The 21,401-nt window shown below is 34.1% G+C and overlaps 1 protein-coding gene across 1 annotated transcript in view; it reads right to left on the minus strand.

Moving 5' to 3' along the window:
* Window positions 1–21,401, minus strand: part of LOC124366430 (ecdysone receptor-like) — a 653,070-nt gene that overhangs the window by 549,728 nt on the left and 81,941 nt on the right. Inside the window, 1 exon segment of the mRNA XM_046822979.1 lies at window positions 5,215–5,444. The gene's annotated coding sequence lies outside the window, so the exon portion shown is untranslated.

A 21,401-nucleotide genomic window follows, 5' to 3' on the forward strand; every position in this document is an offset into this window, starting at 1 on the left:
CGCTTAAAGCGTTGACGGATTTCGTTGGAAAAAGTACCGTAGAAAGTATGTTTGAAATGATGAGTATGGGCAGCCACAGAAGTTTGACATGTCCTTTTGTATATTTTAACGTATATTTTAACTATAAAGGATAATTACTACACTTAAAGTTTTGGATTAAAAATACAAATTACGTAATAGAAGGATTGGGTAGAGTACAGGTGTATCATATAATAGGATATTGAAAAACATTATTAACTTTGCCATCAAAGGATGCATCTAGAAAGAGACTTTACGTTCTACTGTTGTTCTTTACAATACAAACTTTCACCGGATATATCCAACAGTGTTCTGTTATTACTATTTCCTTTACCACCTTTCTGTGTTCCTTGACAAATTATCATACATGTATGTATGCCTCAGGATGTATTTATATTTATATTACCACTAATGTAGCTTTAAGCTCTTTTAATGATTATGGCTCTCAGCGTTCCACGTAATTCAAGAAGCGATTTTTGTTGTAACTTAGTACTGCGTCTCAGTAGTAACTTTGTATTACGGTTTTCTACATTGTAGTACCATTCTAAGTATCTGTAAACGATTTAATTCTATTTATGATACAACATATCATATAAGTAAAAACACTATGTATTAAAGCATTATATACATTGTAACTATCAGTTACAGTCTTCTAAATTGTAATACCAACTAAAGTAGCTGTACGATGTTGTAATTCTCTTTATGGGGTAAGATATAATACAATGTTTTAAAGCATCCTTTATCTTTTCAGTAGTAACTTTCTACTACAGTCTTCTAAATTGTAATACCAACTCAAGTAGCTGTACGATACTGTAATTCCCTTTATTGGGTAAGATATCATAAAATTTTTTTAAAGCATCCTTTATCTTTTCAGTAGTAACTTTCTACTACAGTCTTCTAAATTGTAATACCAACTCAAGTAGCTGTACGATACTGTAATTCCCTTTATTGGGTAAGATATCATACAATGTTTTAAAGCATCCTTTATCTTTTCAGTAGTAACTTTCTACTACAGTCTTCTAAATTGTAATACCAACTCAAGTAGCTGTACGATACTGTAATTCCCTTTATTGGGTAAGATATCATACAATGTTTTAAAGCATCCTTTATCTTTTCAGTAGTAACTTTCTACTACAGTCTTCTAAATTGTAATACCAACTAAAGTAGCTGTACGATATTGTAATTCCCTTTATTGGGTAAGATATCATACAATGTTTTAAAGCATCCTTTATCTTTTCAGTAGTAACTTTCTACTACAGTCTTCTAAATTGTAATACCAACTAAAGTAGCTGTACGATGTTGTAATTCTCTTTATGGGGTAAGATATAATACAATTTTTTAAAGCATCCTTTATCTTTTCAGTAGTAACTTTCTACTACAGTCTTCTAAATTGTAATACCAACTAAAGTAGCTGTACGATGTTGTAATTCTCTTTATTGGGTAAGATATCATACAATGTTTTAAAGCATCCTTTATCTTTTCAGTAGTAACTTTCTACTACAGTCTTCTAAATTGTAATACCAACTAAAGTAGCTGTACGATATTGTAATTCCCTTTATTGGGTAAGATATCATACAATGTTTTAAAGCATCCTTTATCTTTTCAGTAGTAACTTTCTACTACAGTCTTCTAAATTGTTATACCAACTAAAGTAGCTGTATGATCTTGTAATTCTCGTTATGTGGCAACATATTATATAAGTAAACATACAATGTTTTAAAGCATCCTATAACGTTTGAGTAGTATTTGTTACAGTCTACTACATTGTAATGCTGTATAAAGTAGCTATGGGATCATATAATTTATATTATATCCTTTTACGATTTATATTTAATTAAAGTAACTATACGGTATTTGATCTTAACCTATTGCGATACATTTAGACGTTCCCTTTTTGCCAATAACGATCCAGTAACCATATTATAGCACAAGGTGGTTTTGTATATGTAAAGTAAGCGGACCAAACTTCATCTTAAATGTTAAATATTCTCTCCTCAACATCACTCTGTGATCTGCACATAGAGAATAGTGCGGGAATTTTCCATTCCCATATATATAATCAGAAACAGAGAGAAGGTAAGGGTAAAATAGTTAAAAAAGGATAGGCGCTTGTAACAACAATACTGTCCTACCCCTATACTTGGATATGTAGAGGAATTGTCTGACAATCATAGCCCCTATAGACCTTGTAATATTTTACTCTACTAACTGAAGTTGATACTGATGCTGTGAATGAACAGCATAAAGCCACACCATTACAGTGCACTGTAGCTTAAAAAAAACCTTGAATGTCAAAGTTCCGATACAATACTCACTGAATATAGTTTGTAATTTCAACATTTTCATAAAATTCATTTGATGCGGCAGGGTTCCATCAAGAATATAATCCCAAACATTAGTGATGGCTTTGGGATTAGTTACACAGTAGCTAAAACATTCATAGGAGCAATGTGTGCTGAGGTACGGGGGGTTATTTAGTTCTAAAGTCATCCGCTAGGGCTGCGCCACGTAAGTTTGTTACTGTTATACTTCACCTCTCACTCCACAGATTGCGGCACTAGCGCTCACTTTTTCAATTCATGAATTTATAGTATTGGGTGAGTTATCTCTTGTGTAATTAATACAATCAAAATTGATATTACAAAAAAGTTCAGCACATACTTACATCCTGATTCAGCATATTGAAATTGGTCCACGCAGGATAAATAACAATGATCTCGGCGCGGAAACAAGTTAAAACCGACTTGTACATATAATCGTCGCGTTGTATTGAAACTAAACAATTAATGGCAATTTCTGGCCGACATAATGGAATTGGGACAATAACCCCATTCAGTGGCGTCAAATAGATCGTAAAGTGCTGTCGTTAATGTGGAACGATTTAACAGAATTGTATTCAAACTCTTTGTCAAAAGTTCATTATGGCGATGGATAATTTCAGGGGATTCGAGGATTAAGGACGTTTACCATCCAATAACGAATTGCATTCGATTAGGGAAAATATTTGTTTTCTTTGACGCATTATTGAATATAGAAGGAGGGTTATTCTCTGTGTTGTGTTAAAACAAAACAAACGTAACGATTGTTTTTATGTTAGCTGTACTTTTACCACACGGTAAATATTAAACCAATGTATTGGAGATTGTGAAATTCTTTTCATTTTTCGCCTTTTTAGTCATAAATCTGTTTCATCAATGTAATAATTATTATGATTACTTATGACAATAATTATTACTCGCTTTGGAGCTACTCAATTTAAACATTTTAAATTAAATTCGCCAATTACAATGTATTCAACCTAAGAATTTAACTAATTTAGTGTTGTTTTGACCTGAAGAAGCGTAATGCGAAATATAGTTAATTAATATTAATATGTTGGCCTTTTTCTACACACACAAACATATATATATATATATATATATATATATATATATATATATATATATATATATATATATACACTAAACATATTAATTTGTATTTAAAATACAAATTTGTAATTTGTAATATTAAATTGTATAAATGGCAATAGCCTTATTTAATTTCACTAAACATTGAATCACAAAAAGTATTTGCTACGCCGGGAGTCGAACCCGGTCTATCACTTGCCATATAATAATTTCAATCATTATTGAAATTATATATATATATATATATATATATATATATATATTTATATATATATTATATATATATATATTATATATATATATTATATATATATATATATATGATTTCTTGAATTTTTTTAATATTTAAAAACAAGTTATATTATTATGTTCCTTCTGAATATGCTACAGAACTAATGATAAAAATCATAATTTAATATTAATGAAAGAATTCCTTAATCAAAAATTAATTTATTGTTGGATAGTATTAACATTTAAAATGTTATTGATGGACGATCATTTACAAAGATAATTAAACAGTCTAGTTTTTACATTAAAATGACTGCGTAATTTTAGCCATAGTAGCTACATACGTGTTTACGCTAGGTCGTAAATAACTTACAAGTTATTACTATTAAAAAGACCTATTTCTCAACAAAGATAAAACAAATACACACTTTTCATGAATATTTTCATGGACAACACATTTAAATAAAAATTATTACAAGTTAAGAGTTACTGGAAACGTTAGTAACCGGGATTTGAGTGCTATATCGGGAACAGTTATCCCGACCTACCCCAACGCGATGTACGTTTGCCCCTTCAGCCGATACAAGGTATCGACCATATCACACCAGACCATCCATAACCTATTGATAAGGCTTTTAGCGGATGGAACTGTACGTGTTGTATGATTGTTCACTGTAAGTTCCATTCAGGTGTATTTACGGCCATAGCGATATGTCAGTGTTCTGCTATACAGATTGTTCGCGTACTGTGATCCAAAACATTTATATAAAATTCAATTTATTGTAAGTTGTCATGATTCTATATAGGAGATCTTGCAGTATATTATGAATACCTCTATTCTCTTAAAAAATTCGTTACTTAATTAATTACAAAAATTAAATATACGTAACGATTGTTTAAATGTTAGCTGTGCTTTTACTACAGGGTAAATATTAAAGCAATGTATTAGAGATTGTGAAAGTCTTTTAATTTTTCTGACGCCGTTTTAGATATAAATCTGTTTAATTGCATATATTAACTCTCTTAGTCAGGTTAAGAATTTACTCCTTGTTAAAAGTTCTTGCAGTGTACAATTTCAGGAGATTCAAGGATTAAGGACCTTTGCCATCCAATAACAGATTGTATTCGATTGGGTAAAATATTTGTTTTCTTTGTCGCATTACTGAATTGAATATTTCGATTTTTCCCGTAGTTTGATTCAAAACACTTATATTAAATTCAATTTATTGTCAGTTGTAAGGATTTCATCTAAGAAGTCTTGCACTCTATTATGAATAACTCTATTGACTTTAAACATATTTTCATTACTTAATTAATTTTAAAAATTAAATATACACATTTTTTACGTCTTTTTAGTTCGCAAATAAATTGAGTTCCATCTCCTACCTGGTCATTTATCATAACAGACGAAATTATTTGTATAATGGGGCAGCAACAAATGATGCCAAAAGTGAGAGTTTTTATTGAATCTAAACGTCATAAACCACCCTAATTACGTCCCCAGAGTATGCCGGAGAGATGGATGGTTGTCACCGATAAGGCGGAACTTGACACCTACCTGGTAACGAGGCCCCGAGGGTGCCGGAGGTGATATTTCTCCGCCTGTCAAGTCCAGCACGCCTGAGGGGACAAACACTGCACTTCACCGGAAGCGTAAGCGCGACGCGTCACACCGGCTGTGGAAGCGGTGTCCCGACGCTCGACGGATGCACTGACGCGCTGGCCCCGCACTGCACTGTGATGTGGGGGTTGCTAGGCGACGCCACCTCCCAGTCTGACCAACCGTCACTGCAACAAACAACAAAAGGGTTACCAACTGAACCACCACCCACTATGTGATAGGTAAAATCCAAAATTAGACATATATTTACATTTTTTAAATATAATAAAACCTAATAGGAACAATGCATGAAATACATTATAAAACAAGTATGTAATCATTTTTAGGTTTTTTACAAACCTCCCCCTCATTTCGGATTGTTAGGAGAGCCTAATGAGACCCAGACCAAAAAATATGTGTTCACTAAAACAAATGCAGATTACTAAATTATTCTGGCCCTACGATCACCCCAATCCCTATTATATACTTAGGGGTATGTGCCAAACGTACAATCTTCTGTGAGACTAGAAACTATTAACTCATAGTGTATTACATATCAGGATCTATATTATAAAGTCACCGTTGAAGGTCAAAAGATAGAACTACCCCGTTTTGATTTTTATTTGGGTAGTAATTATGTATTAGATTCTAATCCTTCACTTGAACTCGTAATTACATGAATGGAGAAAATTATTTTTTACGGGTTAGATCTATTCGAGAGTGAATGTTACCCTATTTTTATGCTTCGTTAATATTAAAGGTAATGAGCTAGGATTATTGGCAGAGCGTTAGCGAAGCCTATCACTCGAGGGATTGGAAATTGAATTTCTGTCTGTCTCCGATGACATCCATCCTTAGAATCCATCCATCTCCATTCATTCCATCTTTGATTAACATTACATTGATGGGACGTTTTTCGTATAAAATTGTTATAGGTTCATTTTAAGACATTTGTTGGTACTAGCAGTTACCCGCGGCTTGGCACGCAATTTCGTATATTTGTTATATCGCCGATGTTGCCTCTTTCCCGATCAAGAATACGCGTATGTATACAGCCACAGATCTGAGAAATGTAGTCTTTAAATGTATAAGTAAACGTTAGTCTCTTGTATCCCCGCAATTTAGTAGCGTTGTACGTGTATGACCACTACTGGTTCCAGTGAATATTTCTAATGTTGAGTTCGCCTTGTTGACACGATGAATAAAATGCTTAAAAAGGTTTATTTTTATGGCCAGTATAATTCACTTTTTTCTTAGTATGTTTTGTTCCTTGGTTGATTTTGCTTTGTTTTCCGAACAAGAAAATATGTATCACAGATCAGAGAAGCCTACTTCTGTCCAAAGTGAACTAAGATAGGTTTTATATTAGTTTTTAAATTTATACTAAACGTTAGACAGTAGCATTGTCTCTTAGATCTGAAACCTAAAACTTGATAAAAATGTCCAGTTACACATACATTAACACACACTTTGCGTTTGTTATAAACTAAACAATATTTTAACTATAACAGAATATTTAGAGATGGAATTGGTAAACCAGTCCAAAAGCAGAGTCCAGCGAACTTTCGTCTAGCAGTTTTTGTCGACTGCTTCAAAGGGTGGCTTCGGAGTCAAATTCTGACCACCTAATCTCTAAAATTTAAAACGGCGTGAAAAACAATGGTTACTCATTAAAGAATTAAATTACTATAAATGTAAACAAATTGAAAATAAAAGAAACAGCGTTTACATTGAACAGTTGATTACATTTGACAGGACCTTTAATTAATATGTTACAACTTTAGAAACCAAGATGGGATTTTTACTGCTTCAGTGATCAGGGAGACGTAGCCCGGAGGGATTTTCGAAATAAGAATAGGCCTATTTTCATCCTAGGGACCATAGAATGTCCATATAAAATTTCAATACAATCGGTAGAGTAGTTTACGCGTGAAAACAAAACAAACAAACAAACAAATACACTTTTGTTTCTATAATATTATTAGGATGTTCACTAAAATAAGACCTATTCAGACAGTTGCATGTGGTATATTGAATGTCACAAAACGTCTGTAACATAAAACAATAATTCTATAGAAGCAGTCACTTGAAAGTGCACACCAGGGCTTCATGACACTATCACAGCCCTCTTATATAAGTAAATCGAAACAACGTTCTTCGCCTTATTATAAATACATTAAGAACATTATTTAGCAATATTACCACTGTGCTCAATAAATTTGATGAAACATGCTTTATGGCCATGCTTTTTGGTCTCTAACTTTGAGGACAGTGCCGTCCTTGACATGTGAGTGGATAACGTATCTGTTTCGTGGGACCCAGGTTCGAATTCCTGTTTGGGCACAGTATTTTCATACTTTAGCTATAATCGTCTGAAGCTACCCTGAAGTGATAAAAGTCTCGGGACTCAGATTAAACACATAATAGTAAAGAGATGGCAGTCAGATATTTTCCTTTCACTCCCTCCCACCTATATCCATCAACTTTATTGCACCCCATTTTATTAAATCCTAGTACACCACTGCATCTTTTGTTAATGATTTATCATGCAGCTTTCAGGGCCCAAAAGGAAAGGTTAGAAAAGCTAGAGAAAATCAAGAAACAGAATAAGGATGCGAACCGTGACAATACTGATAAAGGGTATGAAAAGGTCAAAGCGATATCAGTAACCCACGCTCAAAGATCCACCGGGAATGACATTTATCACTGAAATGGAGTTTCAACTCCTTTGTCAGTAGAATCTCTTGAAATGTAAGTGATTAAAATTTAAACAAATTTTTACTACAGAGTCCACTTAAATAATGCCCATTCTAAAATACATTTGTATAAACATATTTTGTACCAGCTGACTCAATAGTTTACTATCATTACTTTGTTAACTACTGCGTTTAGCCTATCCAATTAAATAAAGGATTTATACAATAACTGTAATTGTTAACCATTCACTATCCAAGTTTGAAAAAAAATTAAAAAATGCAGATTACTAAATTATTCTGGCCCTACGATCACCCCAATCCCTGTTATACAGGGTGTTCTGAAAAAAGGTGCCCATAAGTCAGGGCGTGATTCCTCACATCAAAATAAGAAAAAAAGGTCTAATTAACATAGGTCCGAAAATGCTTAGTTACCAAGTTATACAGGGTGAAAGATTTTCGTCTGAATTTCAGTTCCCCTGCTGCAACGAAGCCCTACGGGTATTTGTTGGCTGTTAATTAAGATGTTACAATTTAGCGTACTTTATGTAAAATGAACTGAAAAATTGAATAAAAACCGTTTTCCAGACCTGTATAGCTACAGTAATTTTTAAGATATGTGACGAAATACGCGAAACTTGGTCCCGAAAAACAAGTTACATTTAGGTTTGAAGCAGATTTACTATGTTAAATGTACAATAAACACAAAATATTTTTTCACGGTACTTGTAGAAAATTTAATTTCGAAGAGAAAGATGTAAAATAAGTCTATAATAGACAAACGCAAACTTTAAAAAATAATCCTTAATTACATACAAAACGCATGAAAAATAGACAAAATCTGTTAAGCTCTCTACAAATGTAATATTGAAATTAAAACAGCTGTTTTATTAAAACAAATTAATGAGTTACTATTATTTTTTATCAAGTAAATATTTTTAACAATCATACATTATCATACATAAAAAAAGTTATCTGAATTATCATTCAACAAAAAAGTTACACTTGTCCTTAAAAAACTAACCACGTCACAGTAGATGTTCAAAATGTTTCCCCTCATTCAAAATACAAGCATCCAGCCGTCTTCTCATAGACTGCCGAACTCTTTCGAAGATCCCAGGTGTCTCACGTATCCTTTGAATCCCGTTAACAATCCTTATTCGCAACTCTTCTATGGTATCCACAGGCGAGTCGTAGACAAGCGTCTTTAAATGTCCCCATAAGAAAAAAGTCTAGAGGATTGAGGTCAGGTGACCTTGCAGGCCATGCTACTGGGGCTCCTCGACCAATCCATCTGTTTGGATATGCTTCATTTAAAAATTCTCTTACTTGTAATGTGTAATGAGCTGGAGCTCCATCCTGCATGAACCACATGTTGTTGCGTGTGTATAGTGGCACATCTTCGAGTAACTCATTCAGATTAGTCGTCAAGAAATGTAAATAATTTTTCACCATTGAGCGTATCAGGTAAAAAACTAATAAAAATTTTATCACCCCAGAATAGCAGCCCATACGTTTATAGAAAACTGATATTGGTGACGGTTCTCTGAAATAGCACGTGGATTTTCAATTGCCCACATGTGAGTATTGTGGGTGTTAAGAATAGCCATTCTTGAAAATTTTGCTTCATCAGTAAAGATAATTTAATTTAAAAAAATGTGGATTTCTGCACCTTTGGATAAGCCATTGGCATAGCTGAACACGAGGAAAGTAATCTCGAGGCAAAAAGAGCCTGGACCCTTTGATAGTGATAAGAATGCAACTGCTGCTCGTGTAAAAATCTTCCAGACAATTGAATTACTAACACCGAAATCCAAAGCAAGTTCTCTAGTACTTCTTCCAGGATAATTCTCTATTTCGTCCAACACGCCCTCCTCCAATTCAGCTGTACACGTTGTACGTGGCCGTCCTGATCTACCAACTTTTCCAGATTTAAAGGTTCCCGTCTCGCTTAGCCTTCTATGAATGGAAGAAAACATTTTATGAGTCGGTAACTGTCTATGAGGAAAATGTTTCCTGATAGAGTCGTCTAGCCTGACGACTATTGCAATGTGCAAGACCGTACATTAAATGCATGTCTGCCATTTCACCATTAGTGTACATAATATTCATATTACCTGCCATGATGAATAAGATATTATTAGCTATCAAAAATTAACTTCAACGGCACTCGCACTAACTTGTATTAAAGTACAGATCAACACACGCACTTAATGAGCAATGGAAAAATAGCTGCTTGTAATGTTTATTTAAATTATTATAAACAATGTTACATTGTTAAAACATATGTTTTAAATATAAATTATTTTGTTTTCTCAAATCAAATATTTTAATAAAACAGCTGTTTTAATTTCAATATTACATTTGTAGAGAGCTTAACAGATTTTGTCTATTTTTCATGCGTTTTGTATGTAATTAAGGATTATTTTTTAAAGTTTGCGTTTGTCTATTATAGACTTATTTTACATCTTTCTCTTCGAAATTAAATTTTTCTACAAGTACCGTGAAAAAAAATTTTGTGTTTATTGTACATTTAACATAGTAAATCTGCTTCAAACCTAAATGTAACTTGTTTTTCGGGACCAAGTTTCGCGTATTTCGTCACATATCTTAAAAAATTACTGTAGCTACAGGTCTGGAAACGGTTTTTATTTCAATTTTTCAGTTCCATTTTACATAAAGTACGCTAAATTGTACATCTTAATTAACAGCCAACAAATACCCGTAGGGCTTCGTTGCAAGCAGGGGAACTGAAATTCAGACGACATCTTTCACCCTGTATAACTTGGTAACTAAGCATTTTCGGACCTATGTTAATTAGACCTTTTTTTCTTTTTTGATGTGAGGAATCACGCCCTGACTTATGGGCACCTTTTTTCAGAACACCCTGTATACTTAGGGGTATGTGCCAAACGTACAATCTTCTGTGAGACTAGAAACTATTAACTCATAGTGTATTACATATCAGGATCTATATTATAAAGTCACCGTTGAAGGTCAAAAGATAGAACTACCCCGTTTTGATTTTTATTTTGGTAGTAATTATGTATTAGATTCTAATCCTTCATTTGAACTCGTAATTACATGAATGGAGAAAATTATTTTTTTCGGGTTAGATCTATTCGAGAATGAATGTCCCCCTATTTTGTTGTTTCGTTAATATCAAAGGTAATGAGCTAGGATTATTGGCAGAGCGTTAGCGAAGCCTATCACTCGAGGAGTTGGAAATTGAGCGAGATATTGCATGGAGCTTCATTTCTATATAGGCAACTATTATGGTAACATTTTTTAATTTGTCTTAGGCCTATCGGTAACCGTAACGGCAACGAAAAAATCGCATAATAAAGCCATAACTAAACTAGGTACAATCATGTGACTTAAAAAACACAGTAAAACATTTACCCCTGTGATGCTTACAAATTGAAATCTTTCTTACAAATGCATTGAAGACTTTTACGTGACATGTGGTGACGGTACGATCCGTGCTTTATGTGCTTCATCCTAACCCTAATAATATTTGTTTGTTTGTTTTTTTTTTTTTGCTTTCACGCGAAAACTATTGAACCGATTGCAGGGAAATTTTATACGTACATTCCTACAGTCCTACGGATGAGTATAGGCTTATTTCTATTTCGATAATCCCTCCGGGCTATGCCCACCGGTCAGAAAAAAGTTGCGAAAAATCCTATCTTGGTGTCTAAAGCAGTGAAATATTAGTTAAAAGAGCACGTCTACTGCAATCTGTTCTTTGTAAACATTATTTATTATTTTCGATTTTTACATTTATAATGAGTGCATCCTCTAAGGAACAACAAAAAAGTTAGATTTATCGTTTAGGTAGGTACTCATCTACCTTACAAAATGCCCTAAAACCCCCTTTGAAGCAATCAGTAAGAACCATGCTAGTTCGCTGGATTTTGATTTTACACTAATGCCCCTATTCCAGTTCTAAATGATATAAAATAACATTATATGGTTATAAATTATTTGCCCGTTTATTTATTTAATTTTTGTTGTTCTTACTACATCGATGGGATTTTAAATCATTACGTTTTTCCTCGGAACCATTAAGTATAGAGATTCTGAGGAAAAACAGTTCAAATCGAATGAGCAAATCTTATTGGCCTGTCCAGGAATCGAATCCGTGACTTTTAGATTAGAAAGCCCCGATAGAAACCGCTACGGTGAAGGATATTGTTCACAATCAATAGCGTAGTAGTGGGTTGAAATTATGCGGTGTTCCCCAAGGGCTAAGTTTTGGTCCGGAAATTTTTATTTGATTCAATTCTGATTTTTTCGTATTCTAAAGGTTTAATGGTTTTTTAATACGGACGTTTGATTATTAAAGAAGAAACCCCTCTCAGCGTTACCTGAGTGGTAAAGAAGCGAGGATGCGTTGAATCTCTTAATAAAATAAAAATTTCCACAATACAGTATTACTGCGCAGCGCAGTGCTATTAACGTACTAACTCATTACAGAACTCCAGCTGGTCTTTGTTTACGACTCGCAATAACTGCCGGGAGGCTTTGCGCGTAATAACAACCGCTGTACGTGAACATATGATTTTAAAGAAGCTATTTTATGCTATAAAATGAGAAAATAGTTTTAAATAACTTATTCATAATTTTTTGTATTTTATAAGTGTCATTTTCTCATCTGCAGTCCAATTGCTTCCGGATGCAATCAAATGATTCATCCGATCTCAGAATGGCAAAGTAAAATCATCACATACGACCTTAAGAAAACATGCTGGCAAACGGTCAAAACTAAATAATATAGAGAGAACTTATAGTATATAGAATAATGTATCTAAAAACAAATACTGTTAAGATAACTGAAGTAGCCTACCAATTATGCAAGTTGTTGCAGGGTCATTGTTTTCAAATGAATCAAAAATAGAATTCATATAAATATAAACGGTAAAAATGTAACAATGTAATTGGGGTTAATCTTGTACTCAACGGGAAACTGTATTTCTTCACTTGAGCTAGATAATAAAATTATAAAGTCAAATATTTTACAACCATTGTGAACAAATTTACGGAAACGTTCAGAAATGTATCATAAGCATTTATATCAGTGACATAGATTGCAACAAATTGCCTTAATTAGTACAACACAAATTCCAGATAAAGTGAACTTGCGTGGTAGACCCTCATTTCAAACATCCCTGAAGTTCATACTAAACTCTAACATTTAACGGACAATTAGTTAGCACTTAAAACAAACACCCTTCTCCGAAATACATTATTGGCTTGAAGCATCACAAGCTAAACATAAATTAATTTCCAAAATGGTGTCTTTATAAATATTACATTGTATTTTTTGCACTTCAAATTATGCTAAGTTATCGTTCTATCACATAATTCACGCATTAATTACCAGACTGTGCGTGGTAATGAATGATCTTCATTACCACACTAGGGCGGTAATAACTGACCTTTATTACCACACTAGTACGGTAATGATCCACATTCATTACCACGGTGGTACACTAATTACTGACCTTCATCGCCACAGTACGGAGGTTATAACCAATCTTCATTACCATATATTGGCTGGTAATAATTGACCTTCATTACCATACTATGATGGTTTTGATTAGCCTTTATCACCACACTAGTACGGTAATGATCCACATTTAATACCACGGTGGTACATTAACTACTGACCTTCATCGCCACAATACAGAGGTTCATTTTTCTTTCCTAAATTGCGGGAATGAATAATCAAACAAACATCACAGCTCAGTGTACTTTTGGATGCTCTCAGAGCACATGGCGAAATCAATGGAAGCTGTGGTGGTACGTGGGGAGGCTGGCCCAGAATGGCGGGGTGGCGGGAGAGGCTATGGGACGGGACGCTCGCAGAGTACGCACATTAAGCTCACGCAGCTCCCAGATCAATACAGACACGAGAGACCGAGAATCGCCTGGAGTATTTACAGACTCGCACCGGAAGAACTGTTTACGCCCAATGTTTACTGTGCACTGCAAATCTAATATTACCGATCGGTTTCCAACTCCGTGAAATGTATACGGGATATCTCAGGATATGTAACCGGATATAGTGAAACGACCTTAAGTTTTTACCCGTAACAACAAATTTAAACCTTAAGAATCTTTAATCCCTTATTTTTAATCATCAAGCTTGGGGAGATAACTCTATTTAAAAATTTAATTAGCAAGCATTTAATCGCCTTTTCAATTACTTAGTTTTATCTCCCGCAAACAATATATATATCAAAAGGTCCAAATTTTCTAAAATCGTTCTCTCTCCTAAAACCAATATTGTCAATATTGTGTTAAGCCTCATAACGACTTCGCCTGGTCTGTTCGAACACACCATAATTATCGGCGCCTTGTATTATCTCAACAGCTTGTCAGCTATCATATCCAGTATTGCTGACTGCGTACAAGTTCTCCTGAACGCCTTTGTATCCAATATAACTAGATACTTTTGCAAAAGATTGATTAAATTTTACTTAATTTCTGGTGTGCTGGAAAGTACTGCGACTTTGTTTATTTATCTGAACTGATATGTGAACAAAAACACTAAGTTGATCCTAAAGTTTTGTGAATCATATCGATAAAGGTATTTGTTCTATCTAAAAGTCTTGTTGCACGACTATGTATGAAACAAACAAATTTTACAAATATTTATTGCATTATATCCTTCCCTCAATACAGGAAAACTGGAAGCCAAATGTCCTGAGCTATGTTGTTCCCACCTGACAAAGAGGATAGATTTCAATCCTCGAGATGTTGTGTTTCACCTTTTGTGCTTATAACGAAGGCAAATGTCCAAAATCCTGCTATTCTTTCAAGATAAAGAAATTCGAAATTTTAACTTTTTAAAGGCAAGACATTTAATTCAAAATTTTTGTACCTTCAGTACTTTTTCAAATTTAACTCAAAATTTTAATATTATTGGTCATATACTTCGTTTTATATGTAGCTTTTATATATATTTTACATTATATATATATATATATATATATATATATATATATTTAGATTATACTTTTTTACTCCTATTGTTTAAGAAGGTGCTTTTCAATTTAATCGTACATTTGAATAATTATGAACATTAAACAACATTCAACACAAATATTACATGTTTTTAATAGAAAGTTACCATTTATTATAAGTTTATTTACAAATTTTTAAATAATCTAAACAAGCTTTCAAGAAAATTAGTATTTTATACACAGTAAAATTAGAGAGTTTAAACATTAAATAAAAGTAAAAAAATTGTTGTATTAATATAACATTTAGATACCTGGGTATTAGAATGTGTGGCCATTTAACAGGTCTTTAATTCTGAAGTAAAAATACGTCATAAAGTCTGGAGTAAAATCATGACCCAACAATAGAGCTGCTGCGGGAACACGGTAATTCAGCAATACTGGAGTGAGAGCTGACGTCATATAAAATGTAACAAATATAATTATATTTTAGGATCTGAGATCATTCGCGTTTTGACGATAAATTGATTTCCACTAAGAAATAAATCGATCGTCAGTCGCATTAGTCTTTTTGGAGGTCGAGATGGGAATGTATAAAAAGGGTATAAAATACAAAACGAAATTTTTCCTTGGATCTAATTTTTCCCCAAACTTAACACATTTAAAACTACCCGTAACATAACCAAATAAATGTGAAATACATTTTTACCAAGCTAATTCGGATCCTCGAAGTAGTGACTAATTCTAATTGTCTAGTTGCCTAACACTGGTATAACTAGTATTTGTGTGTCAAAATTTCTGTTTTAAATGGTTCAAGCTAGAAAATGTATTATATTAGAAATAAAACTATTGTCTTTCGACTGAATCTTTCGAAACCTTCCTCAAAGTAGTGTAGCTGGCGATAAATATTTGTGTTGTAAAAACTCCTTTATCGATAAAAAAACACACACTTAAGTGTCCGAACAATGCAAATTCGACGTCGTCTCCTGGACTGGTATATCTGAACTTACCTGACATGAATTTCAACGACATCTATCTCTTTTAGTTTGTTCTCACCTGCCGTCTTGCTAAGCTTGTATAAGTTATTTTCCATGCTTAACCTTATGTTTTCTTGACACCTGAAGAAGATTGTAGATAAGAGCTATCGAAACGTCGTGTTTTTTATGCATTATTACTGAAAATCTCTGTAATCCTGCTTTATTGGTGATCTTGCGATGGTGGTAAGATGTATTCTACTTACCCGAAAGCACAGATGGTTACTAAAAAACCGTTCTCACCCAATTTCGTCTCGCAGTGGAACCAAAATACAAGCAGGCAGTCCTATGAACAGTAACGCTTATTGAGATAATCTCGTTCCGTTACCACATCTTGTCTAACAGTGTCTTATCTTGGCCTCCAACAGTCATCAGAATAACATAGAATACAAGAAGTTCAGTTAGATCATAAATTTAATGGCCCTGTAAGATCAGGAAATTCAGACCCGTCTCTTCCATATTTATAATTAAACTTAAACGTAAAATAAATTTAATCAAATACGGTTTAAAAAAAAAAACAATAATTCTTTCTTAAAATTCCGTATCATTTATTCCAAAGTCTTTATTGCACAACAGTTACGGGGTTTTATCTCTCTGTATAGCCCAAATGAAAATACAGTGACATAGTTACTTTATTCCCAGACGAAATATTACCCAAGTGCAATTCTATAAGAATAACAGATAACAATTTAAAATTAGCCTTGTTTTTATTTGTATACTTCCAAATATTTTCTTGAGAGATCTAAAACAACTAACATCAACATATACTATTATAAAACTTTGCACAATTAACTTATGTAGTTTTTACATGATATTTAGCTTGGGCTTACACTTTGTAAACAATAACTAATTAATAGGTACAATTTATAGTAATAACTTAAAATTCATGTATCAACGTCTTGAGAATCAACAAAAAATAAGTTGAAAAGAAAAAAATTCATTTTGTAATCGTGAAATATTTTGCGTGCGTGTTTTTTATCAACAATGGTTTGGAAAATGATCGAACTCAAGAGAATTGAGATTACAGAAAACGTATAAATGTATATGGTCAAAGTTAAGTTACAGTTGCAGAAGTATTAAGTCGGCGCCTCGGATCGTTATTGTAAACATGCTACTGGAGTAGTCGAGTTTTCATCGTCACTCTGAGAGGTTATGTTTGTCAGTGACGTCACGGCCAGCGCAGCGCCGCTCGGCGCCAACTTCCCTAACTACAACTGCTTGCAAGTGCACACTGCAACTATGCAAATTTCAGTTTACGACCTGCGGTTGGCATACCACCAAATAAAATATTCGTCAACTCAAAACTTTGTAGAAGTACTCCATAGAGTTCGCTTCATACATAATTTTAACAGTTTGAAAGCTATCCCATTTTATAAGTTCTGTATAGACCGTGGGGTGAAACACGGGTAGAATTGAAACTGAGCCGAGTATGAGTGTAGACCTCTGTTTTTACAAGTTCTGTATAGACCGTGGGGTGAAACACGGGTAGAATTGAAACTGAGCCGAGTATGAGTGTAGACCTCTGTTTTTACAAGTTCTGTATAGACCGTGGGGTGAAACACGGGTAGAATTGAAACTGAGCCGAGTATGAGTGTAGACCTCTGTTTTTACAAGTTCTGTATAGACCGTGGGGTGAAACACGGGTAGAATTGAAACTGAGCCGAGTATGAGTGTAGACCTCTGTTTTTACAAGTTCTGTATAGACCGTGGGGTGAAACACGGGTAGAATTGAAACTGAGCCGAGTATGAGTGTAGACCTCTGTTTTTACAAGTTCTGTATAGACCGTGGGGTGAAACACGGGTAGAATTGAAACTGAGCCGAGTATGAGTGTAGACCTCTGTTTTTACAAGTTCTGTATAGACCGTGGGGTGAAACACGGGTAGAATTGAAACTGAGCCGAGTATGAGTGTAGACCTCTGTTTTTACAAGTTCTGTATAGACCGTGGGGTGAAACACGGGTAGAATTGAAACTGAGCCGAGTATGAGTGTAGACCTCTGTTTTTACAAGTTCTGTATAGACCGTGGGGTGAAACACGGGTAGAATTGAAACTGAGCCGAGTATGAGTGTAGACCTCTGTTTTTACAAGTTCTGTATAGACCGTGGGGTGAAACACGGGTAGAATTGAAACTGAGCCGAGTATGAGTGTAGACCTCTGTTTTTACAAGTTCTGTATAGACCGTGGGGTGAAACACGGGTAGAATTGAAACTGAGCCGAGTATGAGTGTAGACCTCTGTTTTTACAAGTTCTGTATAGACCGTGGGGTGAAACACGGGTAGAATTGAAACTGAGCCGAGTATGAGTGTAGACCTCTGTTTTTACAAGTTCTGTATAGACCGTGGGGTGAAACACGGGTAGAATTGAAACTGAGCCGAGTATGAGTGTAGACCTCTGTTTTTACAAGTTCTGTATAGACCGTGGGGTGAAACACGGGTAGAATTGAAACTGAGCCGAGTATGAGTGTAGACCTCTGTTTTTACAAGTTCTGTATAGACCGTGGGGTGAAACACGGGTAGAATTGAAACTGAGCCGAGTATGAGTGTAGACCTCTGTTTTTACAAGTTCTGTATAGACCGTGGGGTGAAACACGGGTAGAATTGAAACTGAGCCGAGTATGAGTGTAGACCTCTGTTTTTACAAGTTCTGTATAGACCGTGGGGTGAAACACGGGTAGAATTGAAACTGAGCCGAGTATGAGTGTAGACCTCTGTTTTTACAAGTTCTGTATAGACCGTGGGGTGAAACACGGGTAGAATTGAAACTGAGCCGAGTATGAGTGTAGACCTCTGTTTTTTTTTTAACTTTATAATAAAGTCAAGTCACTTGTGTGACTAGAGCAGCACTTGCATAACTGTGCTCATCAACCAATCCAACGATATAATCACATTAGCATTCTGTAGTATTACCCAGCTGCTTGATTAGGCACTGGTAAATTATAAAAAGTACGGTTACAGAGCAATACATTATTGACCAACAATTTAATTTAAGTACTCCCGGGTCTTTTTTCCTACTAATACGAAGAAAAAATCGACAAATTACTTGATTACTCGAATGGTATAACAATTAAATGGCCACCATTATTGACAACTTTTTAATTGGCTACCATCCGCAATCATATATGATTATTATAATATTTAAGATTAAAAAGAGAACAAGAGAATATCCTGTATCCACACTGGGTCTCTTTCGCTTGTAAATGCACGCTTCCACCAATCGGACCTCATATATGACCTTAACCAGACAATCGCCACCCAGCTTCCAGTACCGCCCATGCAAATCCTTGCATGCAATACAGTATATTGCACAACAATTACACTACAATGGTTGCTCTCGCAATTAATAAGACCGTGCATAATGACCTCCGTCCATATATGATTACGAGTAATTGATAACCATGGAGGAGGGCGGTGGGTGTGGCACTGATTGTTTCAAAGGAATATTTCACTTTGCTCTTTAACCTAATCAGTATTTGTATACGATTATAAGTACATGTATGTAAATTGTTTAAATTACCATAATGTAACAATAAATGGTCATGTGTATCATTACAATAGGTAAACATTTGAAATTATAAACTATTAATGCAATTGACTAGCATTAGTTTCATTTGTATGAACACACTGTATTGTACACATTTAATTTACTATCAAACAATAAAGGTACCTTACAAAATCTGCGAGACTGTATACATGTGTCTCTAATTTTTCTCATCTCAGACTTCTTTACATTGATTTAAATAAATATCAATTTCTTTTTAGAAAATAGATTCTATCAACGAGGCGTATTTCAATCAGAAAAAGAAAGATAAAATTGTTAGATTTTCAAAGAAATATAAAAATGATATTTTTGGCCGTGTAATAAATTTCGAGCACGAATATTTTATAACCCTAGGAAAACTCAGTATTACATGAAATAATATCGGATTAAAGATGCAATATCTCGAATAAGAATAGATTTTACTTCAAGCTGTAAATAAATAATAGAATCTAATAAGACAGCGTGACCTGTAAGCCGAATATTAACAATTGTAGCAATTTTCTTAGTTGGCAAACTAATAGTGTGAGTTGAGTAAAGAAACTGACAAAGATGCGCGGAAGTAGGCAGTATGATGCTTGTAATGCGCATGTGCGGTCAGTAACGCTCTACTGCGCTCAGATGTTAGTCGTTTTATAGATGCTTGGTCAGTATTAGCCATTCTAAAAACATCTGAAGCTGCAGCATCAAGCTTTAGTACAGGTGTTAAAGACTGTAATGGTCTCAATGTGAAGAAATAGCGTACTGAAGAAAAAGTCAATCATTCACAATTTAAAGCATGGGTTATCAAGTGTTCATTCTAAAATTAATGTTTTTTAAAATAGTAATAGCTGCCTGCCAGATTGTTGCGTGTAAGGGAACCCATTTCCCCTTACAAACCTTTTTTTCTACTCCAGCCAGTGTATTTAATTTCTTTAATCAAACCACGACCTGTAGAAAATCATGGCTCATTTTAAAGATATAATTAATCCTCAAATTTTGTTTTAAGTGTAACTTTTTGTATGCTTAAAGAATAAAGTGCAACATAGTTGGGGATTTTTTTTCTGATTCGAATAAGGACGGGAAACTGCTTGAGGTGTTCCATTGTCCTTAAAAGGCTAAAATCAAAATGGCCACCTTTAAAACCGGATATTAAATCATTTTTATGAACGTTATACAAACAATTTAAATATAGTAAATTATAACCGATATACTCTTAACCCTTTTTACATAGTCCATACGGCCAGTGATTGTAGAATTCACGTTCAAGAACAAAGGAGAGGATTTTCACTGACCTCCACACTTTTGGCAACAGAGTCGGTGTGGAATTTATTGATCCCTGGCACAAGCCAAGAGCTCCCACATGGAATAAAACTGACATCAAGATACGGCTGTCTAGCTTTAAAGGTTTAATTTTACACTCTGATAGCTTTCATGCTTCCTTTCATCTGAATACCTGAAACTGGCAGCTGAAGGAGTATTTACACCGTAGATGAATTTAAATGTTAAACAGATAAAAGTTTGATTCCAAAATGTAGGTTCTTGTCTTGTAACGGTCTCATATGCATAATCCGAGTTAGGCGCAAACAAACCAAAGAGTCACATTATCTATAACTACTTTACGCCATAGTCATCTAAACATTTGGTCGTTTATCAAGGGAAGAACTACACTTTTACACCCATAATTACGCCTTTTATTGAAGTACAACATAAAAAAGCGAAATCTTAAATTCACTGTTAAAATCGATTAAAATAAGGTTTTGTAATATTTACGTTGATTACCATTTACATTTAGGAAGTAGTTGAATGTACTGGCTAAAAATTAAAATTAATGTTTCATTCTCAAGAGCAAAACATTTCACTAGTATTACACGTCATGCGTCACCCAAACAAGTTGTAAAGCCAAACTCAACTAAACCCTAACATATCGATTATTC

This window comes from Homalodisca vitripennis, chromosome 7 (assembly GCF_021130785.1).
Source record: "Homalodisca vitripennis isolate AUS2020 chromosome 7, UT_GWSS_2.1, whole genome shotgun sequence".
Lineage (NCBI taxonomy): Eukaryota > Metazoa > Arthropoda > Insecta > Hemiptera > Cicadellidae > Homalodisca > Homalodisca vitripennis.